The 14,015-nt window shown below is 35.1% G+C and overlaps 1 long non-coding RNA gene and 1 pseudogene across 1 annotated transcript; one reads left to right on the top strand and one right to left on the bottom strand.

Annotated features, from left to right (window-relative positions):
- Positions 1 to 321: 321 nt before the first annotated feature.
- LOC113688366 (uncharacterized) lies at positions 322 to 4,166 on the top strand (annotated as a pseudogene).
- A 1,393-nt stretch (positions 4,167 to 5,559) lies between these two features.
- On the bottom strand, positions 5,560 to 6,111 carry LOC113687769 (uncharacterized). The gene is made up of 2 exons (XR_003447782.2): positions 6,008 to 6,111; positions 5,560 to 5,798 (listed from the first exon to the last, which is right to left on the bottom strand). It is a non-coding gene; the product is annotated as an uncharacterized lncRNA (long non-coding RNA).
- Between the last annotated feature and the right edge of the window lie 7,904 nt (positions 6,112 to 14,015).

Genomic DNA, 14,015 nt, shown 5'->3' with positions numbered 1-14,015 from the left:
AAAGGACAGAAGCTGTTCATAAAATATGTATGAAATTATTAAGCCAAGCTAGTGCAATTGGTTACTGGTATTTTGTTTGGTTAATATAGTGGGACCACGTAGAGTTCAATTCCAAGTTGTACTAGTAGTAGTCAGGTCATGATATATATATATATATATATATATATATATATATATGTGTGTGTGTGTGTGTATGTGTGTAAGGGCCGAAAGATATCAGTCAAATAGTACAAATCCGTGGCCTCTTTGTTTGTATTTTGGCTTTTTATAAGTAGTAATCTCTGTGGTACTTTTCATTGTGTGTAGCCAGAATCTAGCTTGATCAATAGAAAAATCCCTTTGCCTCTTTGATCATTTACCTTGAATATTTGGGTCCATCAAAATAGTGGTACATCACTTGCCGTCTCCATTTCACTTAATCATGGAGAAAATTTTCAATCATTTCCTTCAGGGACTCTTCTTGCTGTATTTTGTTTCAGCTTCCTCAGCCATGACCACAACCAATATTACCACTGATCAAGATGCTCTTCTTGCGTTGAGAGCTCGCATCACCTCACAGGGCCCTCATCAAATCCTGTTGAAAAACTGGTCTGTTTCTTCCCCTGTATGTCAGTGGGTAGGAGTCACTTGCGGCTCTCGTCACCGTCGAGTAATTGCCTTGGATCTTTCCAATATGAGTCTTAGCGGCATCATACCATCACAGCTGGGAAATATGTCATTTCTGGTTTCCCTTAACCTGAGCAGAAATAATTTGCTCGGTTACGCCGGTTGAGAGTGCTTGATTTAGATGTCAACAATCTCAATGGAGAGTTTCCTGAGTGGTTTGGTTCCTTACATCAACTTCGACTGTTGTCTCTGAATAACAACAGTTTCACTGGCTTCATCTCAACTTCCTTGGCTAATGTTTCCAAGCTTGAAACGTTAGGTCTGTCATTCAACTATCTCCAGGGAAATATTCCAACAGAGATTTTCAACATTTCCTCACTGGAATCGATTTTCTTCCAGAATAATAGTTTATCTGGTAGCATTCCAGATAATATGTGTCAACATCTTCAGAGACTCAAGTGGATTGACCTGTCAGGGAACAAGTTAAATGGTCAAATACCATCAAGCACACATAACTGTTCACAACTTCAATTGCTGGACCTTTCTTCGAATTACTTCACTGGATTCATACCAAAAAAAATTGGCACTTTGAAGGCACTTGAGCGGCTATATCTAAGCTGGAACAGTTTAGAAGGTAACATCCTATTTCTGCATGAGCGAAATAACATGAATTCTTCCTCCCCCCCCCCCCTCCCCCGGGGACAAGAAAAAAATTAAATAAACACAAGTTTAAGTGTCATAATAGAAGTTTTAAGGAGAAAACTCTTTACAGGTATGAACTCTTTATACTCCATTCCAAGTTTAGAAGGCATATGTGAATCTTCTTAACATCTCTATATACTACACTTTTTTTTCTTCCAGGTGAAATTTCAAAAGAGATGGCTAATTTAACTATGCTGAAAGAACTTGACGTTGGTTACAACAGCATAACAGGTAGACTAGGCGTCCATTATCAAAAATGAAGAAAAAAATTATAATGGTGCTACTTTAGAAGCATTCAAAGCCTTCATATAGAATTTTATTGTGCTAATGTTGGTACCGTAATTTGGTAGGTGCAATACCCCAAGAGATCAGCAAGCTACGCAATTTGGAACGACTCTACTTGTTGGTGAATAACTTAACTGGTTTCATTCCAATGCAGATCTTTAATCTGTCACAGATAAGAATTTTCAGTCTTTCAAGAAACAAACTTTCTGGCAATCTTCCAAGGATGGGTTTTCCAAATTTAGAGGAGCTTTATCTCGCCGAGAATAACTTCTGGGGACCAATACCGGACTCCATCTCCAATTGTTCTAAACTGAAGATAATAGAATTTGCTTATAACAACTTCGCAGGTTCTATTCCCAATTCCTTTGGGGATCTAAGACTCCTAGAAATTCTATCTCTAGGAGCCAACAATTTAACGAGTGACTACTCTTCATCTAGTTCAGAGCTGAGCTGGATCAATTCCTTGGCAAATTGCAAACATTTGAGAATACTTATCGTGAGTGAAAATCCGCTTAACGGCTTTCTTCCAAATTCTATTGGCAATCTTTCAACTTCGCTTCAACAACTTTCTGCATACAATTGCCACTTAAGGGGCAGCATTCCGGATGAAATTGGCAACTTGAGTAGCCTGATCATTTTAAGTCTGTTCACTAATCAGTTAAGTGGGATGCCGCCAATTACCATGAAAAATTTGGAAAACCTTCAAGGGTTAGATCTTCACGACAACAAGTTGAGCAAAAACTCCCTTGATTATCTATGCGTTCTGCAAAACTTGGCCGAAATATATTTGGGAGCAAATCAAATATCAGGATCCATTCCGGCGTGCATAGGAAATGTTACTTCTTTGAGATACCTGTACCTAGATTCCAACGCGTTAAGCTCTAGTGTGCCTACCACTGTATGGAACCTAAAAGATTTGTTGGTGCTTAACCTCTCCTCAAACTCACTGCGTGGAAGTTTACCTCCTGAGATTAGGAACTTAAAGGCAGCAATTTCTATTGATTTGTCAATCAATGAGATTTCAGGTGGTATTCCTAGCTCCATCGGAGATATGGTGAACTTGCAGAACCTTTTATTGGCATACAACAGATTGGAAGGATCAATCCCAGTGTCAATTGGCACGACTTTGAGTTTGGAATGGTTGGATCTTTCACACAATCATCTCACAGGTACGATTCCAATGTCACTAGAGAACCTTCGGTCTCTTGTTTACTTCAATGCCTCTTACAACAAGTTAAGAGGTGAAATACCATCCAAGGGCCCTTTTTCAAACTTCACTGCAGAATCTTTCATTTCAAATGAAGCACTTTGTGGAGGACCTAGGTTCCACGTTCCCTCATGTCCAAGTACTTCAAGTGGTCGATTGAGGACCAAAAAGTTGCGTCGAACCATATCCGCTGCCCTTGGAGCATTTATATCAGTGGCAGTTGCCATATTTGTGGGATTCCTGTATCTTAAACGCGCAAAGAAAGAACAAGTTCCTAGTGAAGGGGTTCTATCGTCAGTTGCAACCGAGGAAAGAATCTCGTATTACAAACTTCTACAAGCAACTGACGGGTATGATGAGAGCAATTTGTTGGGCACAGGAAGTTTTGGATCAGTTTATAAAGGCACCCTTGACGATGGGAGGATTGTTGCTGTTAAAGTGTTTAAACTGCAACAAGAAGGAGCATTCAATAGTTTCGATGCAGAATGTGAAGTATTGCGCAATCTTCGTCATCGAAATCTGACAAAAGTCATTAGCAGCTGCTCAAATAGAGACTTCAAAGCATTAGTGCTTGAGTTTATGCCCAACGGAAGCCTTGAGAAATGGTTGTACTCCCACAACTATTTTCTAGAAGTCATGCAGAGATTAGACATATTGATTGATGTGGCATGTGCACTGCAATATCTGCACTACGGTTATTCGATTCCAGTGGTTCATTGTGATGTGAAGCCCGGTAATGTGCTCCTAGATCACGATATGGTTGCCCATGTGACTGATTTTGGTGTTACAAAGTTGCTGGGGCATGAGGATAGCATTACGTACACCAAAACATTAGCCACACTTGGCTATCTTGCTCCAGGTAAAGCTTCTTCTTGGTATAGCCACTCTGCTTTTTTGCCTTGCAGTTAATCTTGGAAATCCCAAATTCCAAATCATTTGGATTACTATTTTTGTTTGTAGAGTATGGACTGGAAGGACTAGTATCAACAAAATGCGATGTCTACAGTTTTGGAATCACGATTATGGAAGTCTTTACAAGAAAAAGTCCCAGTGACGAAATGTTTGGCGAAAATTTGAGCCTGAAGAGTTGGGTGAGTGATTCTATGCCAGATGGACTGGTTCATGTTGTAGATGCTAATCTGCTGAGGTCCAATCATGAAAAGTTAGACTGCATTTCATCAATCATGAAACTGGCTTTGAATTGCACAAGGGAATCTCCAAGGGAGAGAAGCAATATGCATGATGTTCTTGCTGATCTAAAGAAGATCAAAACTCAGCTCCTGCCATGTTCAAAAGAAGGTCCATGTCCTCCCAAAAATTACTAGTTCTACCGAGTCTAAAGTCATGTTATATATAACTAGCCAGTTACGTTACGGTTGTATTTGGTGCAGATGTGTGTGATTGTTGTCTTTTTTCAAAATTTAGTGTATATTTAACAATTAGATTTATTTATACATTAAATTGATTTGCACAAATAAAACTTACGAGAATAATAAAATTAGATACTAATACACTAATGTATAAGAAATATAACAACCGTATGACCATACAAAAATTTCAACCACACTTGTCCTTCAATCTATCGTTGCGACAAAAAAAAAAAAAAATATCACACTTGTCCTTGGTCATCCTATGTATGTGTATGTACGTATAGATATTTAATGATCTCTAGAGTTTAGATAACTAAACTTTTTCATTAAATTTTTTATTGATTTTGCAAGTGAACTTTTCACTAGAATTTACTTTTGAAAAAAAAAAAAGAGCATGAAATGACAAGACATACTATAAAGACGGTACAATTTATTAATCGTCACGTGAGTCAAACAATGTGGATCATGATTTTCACAAATTTAAACAATAATACTATAATGAACCAAACAAGGCAAAGATGAATTCAATTAATCACAACAATAGCAAGTCAATGACACCTTACCAGGATGAAAAAAAGAATTACCAGACAAACATGAGAGCAAAAGATCTCAATTTGGGCTTGGAGGTACTACTTGTAACACCATTCACTTGACTAATTTTGTTCTTTTTCAAAAATTTTAGTATGAGGGAAAAGGAAAATTACCCACTACTTTTCCTATTTTGTTCATGAGATTGCCATGATGTAATGATCGTGACGTTTATCTAACGGTTCGGTCAAATAATCTTTCTTCAAGGAACGAAGTGTACATAAAGTTTTAAGAGAAAGAAATGTTTATCCTCATAAATCGTAAGTACCAATCACAATTAATGACTACTATTTTTCAGTTCGATTTGGTGCCCCATCTACACCAAACTGATTAAATCCCACTATCTCGAGATGGGCTCTCTCGAGATACTTTTCCCTATCAATATTTTCATTAAAAAAATGTATATAGTTACTGCACTGTCAAAATATTATGAGGGTTGTAGAATTCTCGTTGATTGGAGATGGATAGTTTTAGTTCACAACTTCTAGTTTCCTTTAATTTATTAAATTCGCAGCAGATGTTAATCTTCTTTCGTTCTTTTTCCTCTTCTCTTCTTTTTTGTAGACCTACTTAATGTGTATAATGTGATTTTCGATGACAAGCAGCGAACGCAAAGTTGCCATCAAAATATTTACTTTCATTTAACTCTTGGGTTAATCTTGTATACACTGTATACAAGAATAAACCTTGACTCATTGTTGTGAAACAAGATATCTACTTATGTTAAGCAAAGTAAAAGTATATGCAAAATGACAACGAAACCCACTTATTCATTTGTAAAGCACATACATCACTTTAACATAATCTCAATAATAAGAAGTTCATATTCATACATTCACAAGTTAGAAAGCACGTACAATCCTACACGTGTAGCAAATTTAACAAACTTATGCCCTCAAGAAGTCATGGTGAATTTGGTTCAGCAACAGGTGCAATAGGGCCCCAAGGCGGGGAACAGACACAGGGGCAGCATCTGCCTGGAGAGGGTGGTGGTGCGCAACAAACACAGCGAGGACAGATTGGGGGTCGCACCAGAAGTTCTGCATTCAAAACCAAATCAAATAACACAGAAACAGATTATGATAATGTTGGGATTCAAGCGCGAAACAAACGGCTATTAAGACATCAAAAATTGATATCAAACAAGCCAATTTCCTAACACATACAGGTCAAATTATTTTGTTCATGAACAATTTGAATATATTGATCAAGATTGGGTTCTAGTAATTTTTTATTAGGCACATGATACCTCGGGTTGGTCTTGTTGCCTCGCATGGTAACATCAGCTTTGGAGTGAGAAAAATGGCGAAGAGAATGAGGATGGCCACAGCAGCCCTTGGGGAAGAGATTAATGCCATTGTGGGCAGCAGAATTACCTAGCTGAAAGGGTGGTTTGGTATATTTAGCTGCACACTCATGAGTGCATATTTATAGGGTTTGGACACCATCAAACGATGCAAGTACCTCATCGTTTTTTTTTCCCCGTAACTGCAATAATGCATTCGTGTAAACACTTCTGTAAGTGTCCGAACTCCAAATTTTTATTCATTTAACAGACTTCATGAAAATTCTTCTCCTCCAGTTATAGCCATGGGTGGCCTAATTGTTGGCTACTGTCCACGGATGTTATTGTTGACTTGCATGTAAGAAAATATGTGGATTAAAAGCATTAAATCCCCCTTGACTTTATTCTCAGTTGCACTTTACCGCCCTCAATTCAATAAATAGACACTTTACCTCCTAGTTCACGTTGTAGGACAAAAGTGCCCATTCTTTATTAATTATTATTATATTTTTTCTTTTTTATCCTTTTTTTACTTGTCCCTTAAACATGTATGTATGTATGTATGTATGTATGTGTGTGTGTGTATATTTATATTTTCTCCTTTCTCTCATACAATCAACTACTTTCTTTTCTTTGCTATTATTATCTATATATTAATTTTAAGGGATAATTGCAGAAACCTCCCCTGAGGTTTCTGACATTTGCACTGACCTCCCCTGTGATTTGAAAAATTACACTGACCTCCCCTGAGGTTACTAATCCTTTGCAAATTCAGTCCAAACGATTAAAATATTGTTTTAGGGAGTGAAATTAGAATTTTTTATCAAATTTGTCCTTTGTACTACATGTCCAATGAATGACAAAATACTACAAATCAATTAACAATTAATAAACTTTAAGGAGTATAGTTTATAGGCAAATACGCATTACCTATTTAAAGTACCGGCTCTTTATGGGTATTTTACTTTTAAACATTTAATTTAATACAAATATTTACGCTCAAATACATATTTGTATTTACTTTCAAATATTTAATTTTTGTTAAATATAAAAACTACCAATCTTTCTTCCGTAAAAATATTAATATAACACTTTTTCAATTTTAATTACAAACATTTATGTATTTAACATAAATTATATGATTCACAATAAAATGCCCATAAAGAGCCAATACTTTACTCATTTAATGGATGAAAGCCATAAAGAATTAATACTTTATGGGCCATTTCTTTTTTTAAAAAAATATTTAATTTATATTAAATAAATAACCTACCGATTTCATTTTTGCAAGAATATTACTGTAACACTTTTTAAATTTTATTTATAAACATTGATATATTTATTATAAATTAAATGTTTGAAAGTAAAGTATCCGTAAAAAGCCTGTACTTTAAATGAGTAATGCGTGTTTGCCCATAAAGAGCCGGTAACTATTTAAAGTACTGGTTCTTTACGAGTATTTTACTTTCAAACATTTAATTTAATACAAATATTTACGCTCAAATACAGATTTGTATTTACTTTCAAATATTTAATTTTTGTTAAATACAAAACCCACCAACCTCTCTTCCGTAAAAATATTAATATAACACTTTTTCAATTTTAGTTACAAACATTTATGTATTTAACATAAATTAAATGATTCAGAATAAAATGCACATAAAGAGCGAATATTTTACTCATGTAATGGATGAAAGCCATAAAAAATTAATACTTTATGGGTCATTTCTTTTTTAAAAAAAATATTTAATTTATATTAAATAAATAACCTACAGATTTCCTTTTTGCAAGAATATTACTGTAACACTTTTTGAATTTTACTTACAAATATTGATATATTTATCATAAATTAAATGTTTGAAAGTAAAATACCCATAAAAAATCGGTACTTTAAATGAGTAATGTATGTTTGCCCATAAATTATACTCATTAAAGTTTATTAATTGTTAATTGATTTATAATACTTTGTTAGTCATTGAATATGTGACAGCCCCACCTTCTCCTAAGGCGAACCAAAGGGGTTAGCGGACTGCCTGCCCAACTCTCGCCAGGACTAACGGGACAATTCAATACGGTTTAAAAGTTCCGGAACATACAAGCACGCTTAGACAAGTCAAAATAAAATAAAATAAAAAAATGAAAACGGAGTCGGCCATGAATAGTAACCGACACGTCAAAATCCAACCAAACATCAATCAAATATATACATCTTGAAATTTAGCATTTACATACCAAAAGGACATACCCAAGTTGTCCAACAAGTTTATACAAGTACGGTTTGCAAATTACAACTTAGCAGTTTTGGTTGGATCCAAAATGCACTTAGAGTTTGCTCAAAAGGAGCTATTCAAAATTTCATTTACATAAGCTCAACTCGGCAACCAACATTCATGGACTTTCCAAAAGTAATCAATTTCCTGTAAGGAAAACAAAAGGAACAGAGTGAGCTTACGCCCAGTGATATACTATCACTCAAGCAGCAAAGTTCATATAAGTATCAAGTTTCTCATTCCAATACATCAAAAGTAAGCAAAGGCACATATCAATAGTGGTGATAAAAGGATACGGGTGGCTCTCAAGAGCCCCTTTCCTCGCTTGCATTCTTGATCGGATCTCATTGACCCTCCGTCAATGTTTAAGAGTAACCAACCGTAGGCTCCACTTTACGTCCATTCTTTCCACCCAACATACCCCTACCGGGCCCGAACTCTAAACAGTAGAAATTTGGTAATACTCGAGTATACCGGAATCAAGAGTCTCTCTACTACAAGATTCCATATAACAGTCCCCATGGCTCGTCAACTTTCACGACCAAGCCCTCGTTGGCTCGATTCAATCGACTACCAATGGGGTTGAGCTCAGTGGTAACAGTAAAAGCCGTTAGATCCTCGTCCAAACGACACCAAATCCAGTTTTCCATGTGCATTTCAAGTACCACAGTGAAACAGTAGACAGTCGTATATAATACAAAAGGGGGTGAGGGCGATCAAGTACACCCTCATTTTAATCAGTTTCAATAGTGCAAATAAGCCTTCAAGGCATCAAATTCAATATAATAAAGTCACATTGTAAACAAACAAGTGAGTAGTATACTCACCAAGCAAGCAAGTGAAATTTCGTAAACTTCCGCCCAAAGAGCGTCTTTACTCACTGTCACGCCCTAAAATATTCAAATAAGCACAATAAGACTCGACGACAAGTCATAAACCAATTCCACATACTACCAAAATAGGGCTCCATAAGAATGTATAAGCACTAGAGTAAACCAGGGAAATCCGGAAATGGAATTAAGCTCTCAACCATAAAAACAGTTTTTGACATCATTTTGCGGTTTTGGCACCATTGGCACTACGATTATCGGATGGAGGTGCAATACACACCGTTTCGAAACTAAGAGGTAGGGCTACAATGTTGAAGAAGGCCACTCAATCCAGTTTGTAGTGAAACTAGGTCAAAAGATCAATATACCAAACCAGCACCGTCAAAACAGGTTTATAAACCGCATTCTGGCTCAAACATCATAAGTCAGGCTACCTAAGTCCAAATCAAGTGATTCCAAAGCCACCCGAAAGCTAAGACATCAGGCTACATTTCTTAAGAATACGTCAACAACCAAATCAGAAGTATTCCCAACCAAAATAACCAATTACAGAAGCCATTATCAAGTTCGGGTAGAAACAGGGAAGCAGGGGTATTTTGGTAGTTTCACAAGCTACGCTACTCCGATTGACCTGAAATTTTGCAGGAAACTCTAAAATATCATTCCCTACAACTTTCATGTTTTAACCCAAGGCCAATTCGGCCTCTAACTATGATGAACAGTGCCAGGCAGAATGAGGGGAAATGAAACCCTAGTTTCCACAATTTCCTTCCAAAACAGAAATTTTCTGCAATTAACCACACTTTCCACCTTCTAGCTTCCTTCAATATCATTTCCAATCATCATACATAGCCACAGAATAATAATCATATGAAAACAGAAAAATCACAAATAAATATAAAACTTCACCAATTTCAACCAAAAATCACAAAATAACACCTAATATCATAACTTCAACTTACAAAGGTCACTAATTAAGCATTATTGGAAAGAAAAGAGAAGTCCCTTAGCTTCTCACCTTGTAATGCAAGAGAAGGAGCAACTAACCACCTTAGCCTTCCAAACAACTCCACCAATCACCTCACAATCACTAAGTGAAGGGGTTTTATGGAACAAATGTAAGATTAAATGGTTGTTTTGGTGGATTTGAGCAAGAATAGAGCTAGGAATTTGGAGAGTTTTCCTTCCTTTCTTCCTTGGAGAGAGCCAGCTTCAAGCTTGCAAATTTGAGGGATTTTTGGGTCAATTTTTGATTTATTGGTAAAAGAATAAATAGTGGTCAAAAAGTGAAATCAACCTCCAAGTGACACTTGTCACTTTTAGTCAAGGCATGGTTATCTTCTTGTTCCTCTCACACCAATCCACTTGGTAATCTCTAATTATCTCATAACACCCGGTAAATTAAACCCAATATCCAAATCTTAACCTAGTTGGCCATATTTTTTCGAACTTTTCGTACTAGCGGGTCCCATGTCCGGTAGACGCTCTTAATTTCTCAAAAACTAATCGATACTAGAAAAATCACCTAAAAACTATATTTACTCATAAAAATTATTTAGAAAATTTTCCAATAAAGAAAATGCATAAAAAGCGTGCAAATAAATAAAATAAAGCCTAGAAATAAAGAAATTTTCGGGTTCTCACAGAATATGTAGCACAAATGGCAAATCTGGTACAAAATTCTAATTTCACTCCCTAAAATAATATTTTAATCATTTAGACTAAATTTGCAAAGGATTAGTAACCTCAGGGGAGGTCAGTGCAAATGTCAGAAACCTCAGGGGAGGTTTCTGCAATTATCCCTAATTTTAATCTTTTTAAACTTATTCTTTGTTTATTTCTATCTTTTTTATTTTTTGTTACTAAAAGTAATAATGATCATAAAGTCCATACCATAACAAAGTATATATTATCTATGCATATAGACTATTTCATATATTACTTAACTCAATATGTCTAAAGTTTAGAATAAAATAATTTTTAATAGCAGCCATAACAAATTCAAATTGTAATAACATAGCAGTCAATCAACTATACATGAAAAAAGGTAAATAAAAATATTAGTTACCTTATTTTTTGGGATATACTTTAAATATTAAGTAATTTAAAGTTCTCATTACCTAAAAAAATTTAACGTTCTAGTTTGTTAATATCTTTTTAAATAGTTAAATTACTATTAATACACACTTTTTAATTATGGCGAGCATATATTAGTTTTTTACACTATACAATTTGTCTTGAATTTTCTAATAGTGTGAATGAAAAATGAGTGAAATTATGAGTAAAAGATAATTAGTGTATTGTAATAAGTGACAGGTTGTCGAACCTGTACAATAATAAAAATCTACTCAATAAAATTATAAATTTGTATGTAGCGGTGAGTAGGGTCGAATCCACAAGAACTGAGGGTAATTCGTTTCTTCTAGAATTCAGAGCATGAGGGATTTTTGGAAAATATAAAATAACTAATTAACCAACTAATAAAATAACTAACGGAAATTAATAGGAATTAATCAATAATAAGTACGACTCTAGCCAAATATGCAACTTTTTAGACACGATCCATTCAACTGATCATCGATGCAATGATAATTCAATTACTCATTAATAGATTGGTTATAGTTGCATACACGCGATAAACAACCAACCTTTCCCTACTTTTCAATAGTCAAGGTACGACCGTTGATTATTTCCTAACTAAAAAATAACTCTAGGTACGACCGTAGGATTCAATTCCTCAATTATATTAAGAATTAGAAAAGCCCAACCCTAACCAACAAATATGCTACGAGAGTTTGTTTAAATTAGATCATACGCTTCCCTAACATGGGACCAATCATGCTAGTCGCCACTGGTATTAACCAATCAAACAATTACGGATTTAACTGGTTAAATTAGCAGTAGATTATTAAGTTAATTCAAATATCGGACCATTGACATTCAAATAACAAAACAATCATCAGAAGTTAAATCAGAAAACATACGAATACCGATGAATAAAAGAAATAAATAAAATTAATTCGATCTCACAGATGTTTGGTACCACTTCTTCAAGTTGACCGTCAACTAGAAAACAGGGATTTAGCTACACATCCTCAAGGGAAATCTGCAGGACTCCATCGAATCTGAGTGCAATTAGGTATGTAATCGAGCCGAGTCGAGCTCGAGTATTGCTATACTCGAGCTTGACTCGACCTATAAATAACTTGGCTCGAGCTCGACTCCAGCTCGATCGAGTCGAAAAATCTCAAACTCGAGCTTGACTCGAGAAAATCTTTAAAAGCTCGAGACTCGACTCGATAAGGCTCGACCTTTAGTCAAGCATTATCGAGTCGAGTAATCAAGCTTTTTGACTCGATACCTTACTTGTAAATTTAGTATAAATTATACCCATAACAGTCATTTTATAATTATAATACATATATAGTATTTAAATTATATGGCTTGACCAGTAGCTCGAGTAATCAAGCTTTTTGACTCGATACCTTACTTGTAAATTCAGTATAAATTATACCCATAACAGTCATTTTATAATTATATATAATACATATATATTATTTAAATTATATGGCTCGACGAGTACGAGCTACAAAATTCTGACTCGAACTCGACTCTAATGTGTACTCGAGTAGCTTGAGATTCGGCTCGAACTCGGTTTGACTGAGTTCAAGCCAAGCCATTGACCAAGCTACTCGCGAGTAGCTCGGCTTGCTTACATCCCTAAGTACAATTGGTTTTTCTTCCTAAAACTAATGAAAAGACCAGCCGACAAGCCAAAGCAAGTGACGGCTCTCCCCCAAAAGTCATAAGAAGAAACCTAATGACTACCAATTAATAACAAATTCGGCCTCTAACTTCAACAACCGAAACTAAAATTCTAATTGACAAAGGTAACTCCAAGAATAATGCCAGTTGTTTCCTAAATAAAATATCTAAGAAAAATGGTAATTTCCTAATCTTCCGTTAATAATTTACATAGACTTTATCTTGAATTGGGAAACTCTTGAAAAATCACCTCTTTTATTACTTTTTGCTCCACCTTCCTACAATTAGCACCAAATACCAAATATAAGTAAAATCTATCAATTAAAATAATATTTGGCCAAATAAAAGAGGAAAATAATCATAAAATTAATGACAAAAATGCAACCTATCATCTAACATAACAAATATTTGAAAAAAAAAATTACGTGATTAACTATCAAGAAAAAAGCTTTTTGTAAATATTTCCAACCTTGTGTTTGCTCCTAATCGTGAAAAACAACAATAGCTTAGGTACACAATAATCAAAGTTGCGCTTAAGTATATCTCCAGGCTTTATCTAGGCATGATATATTCCATTTGTTACGTTAGCACTACTTGCCAGCATTAAATCTGATAACGCTTTTGATTAAGTTGGCTTTATAAACTCTCAATCGACTTTGGGCAAACAAATAGCAGCTATATATGGTATCATTAAAATCTGAAGGGAAACAAATGAGTCCTAACACGAGAAACACGAGAGAGTGGTCCTCTTGTTTTGTTTTGTTTTTTTTTTTTTTCCTGTTGTCTAGACGCATACTAAAATCTTTCTACTCTATAGTTTCTTTCCTTCATCAATGTAGGACTGCCGCGTAGCCTAATATTCTCCAGTAGATAGCGGAAACTATGTCTAGACTGATGGCTTCTTGAGAATTTAAAGCACAGAGAGAGAGAGAGAGAGAGAGAGAGAGAGAGAGAGAGAGAGAGAGAGAGAGAGAGAGAGAGAGAGAGAGAGAGAGAGAGAGAGAGAGAGAATTTATGAATTTAAATATATATATTTAATTTAATCTCTAATATATGCAGCGTTTATACTTATAAAAGAAATTATTCTTCATTCAACTTTATTAATCT

The sequence above is a fragment of the Coffea arabica genome, chromosome 5e (assembly GCF_036785885.1).
Source record: "Coffea arabica cultivar ET-39 chromosome 5e, Coffea Arabica ET-39 HiFi, whole genome shotgun sequence".
Classification (NCBI taxonomy): domain Eukaryota; kingdom Viridiplantae; phylum Streptophyta; class Magnoliopsida; order Gentianales; family Rubiaceae; genus Coffea; species Coffea arabica.
This window is presented reverse-complemented; position numbering and strand designations above follow the sequence as displayed.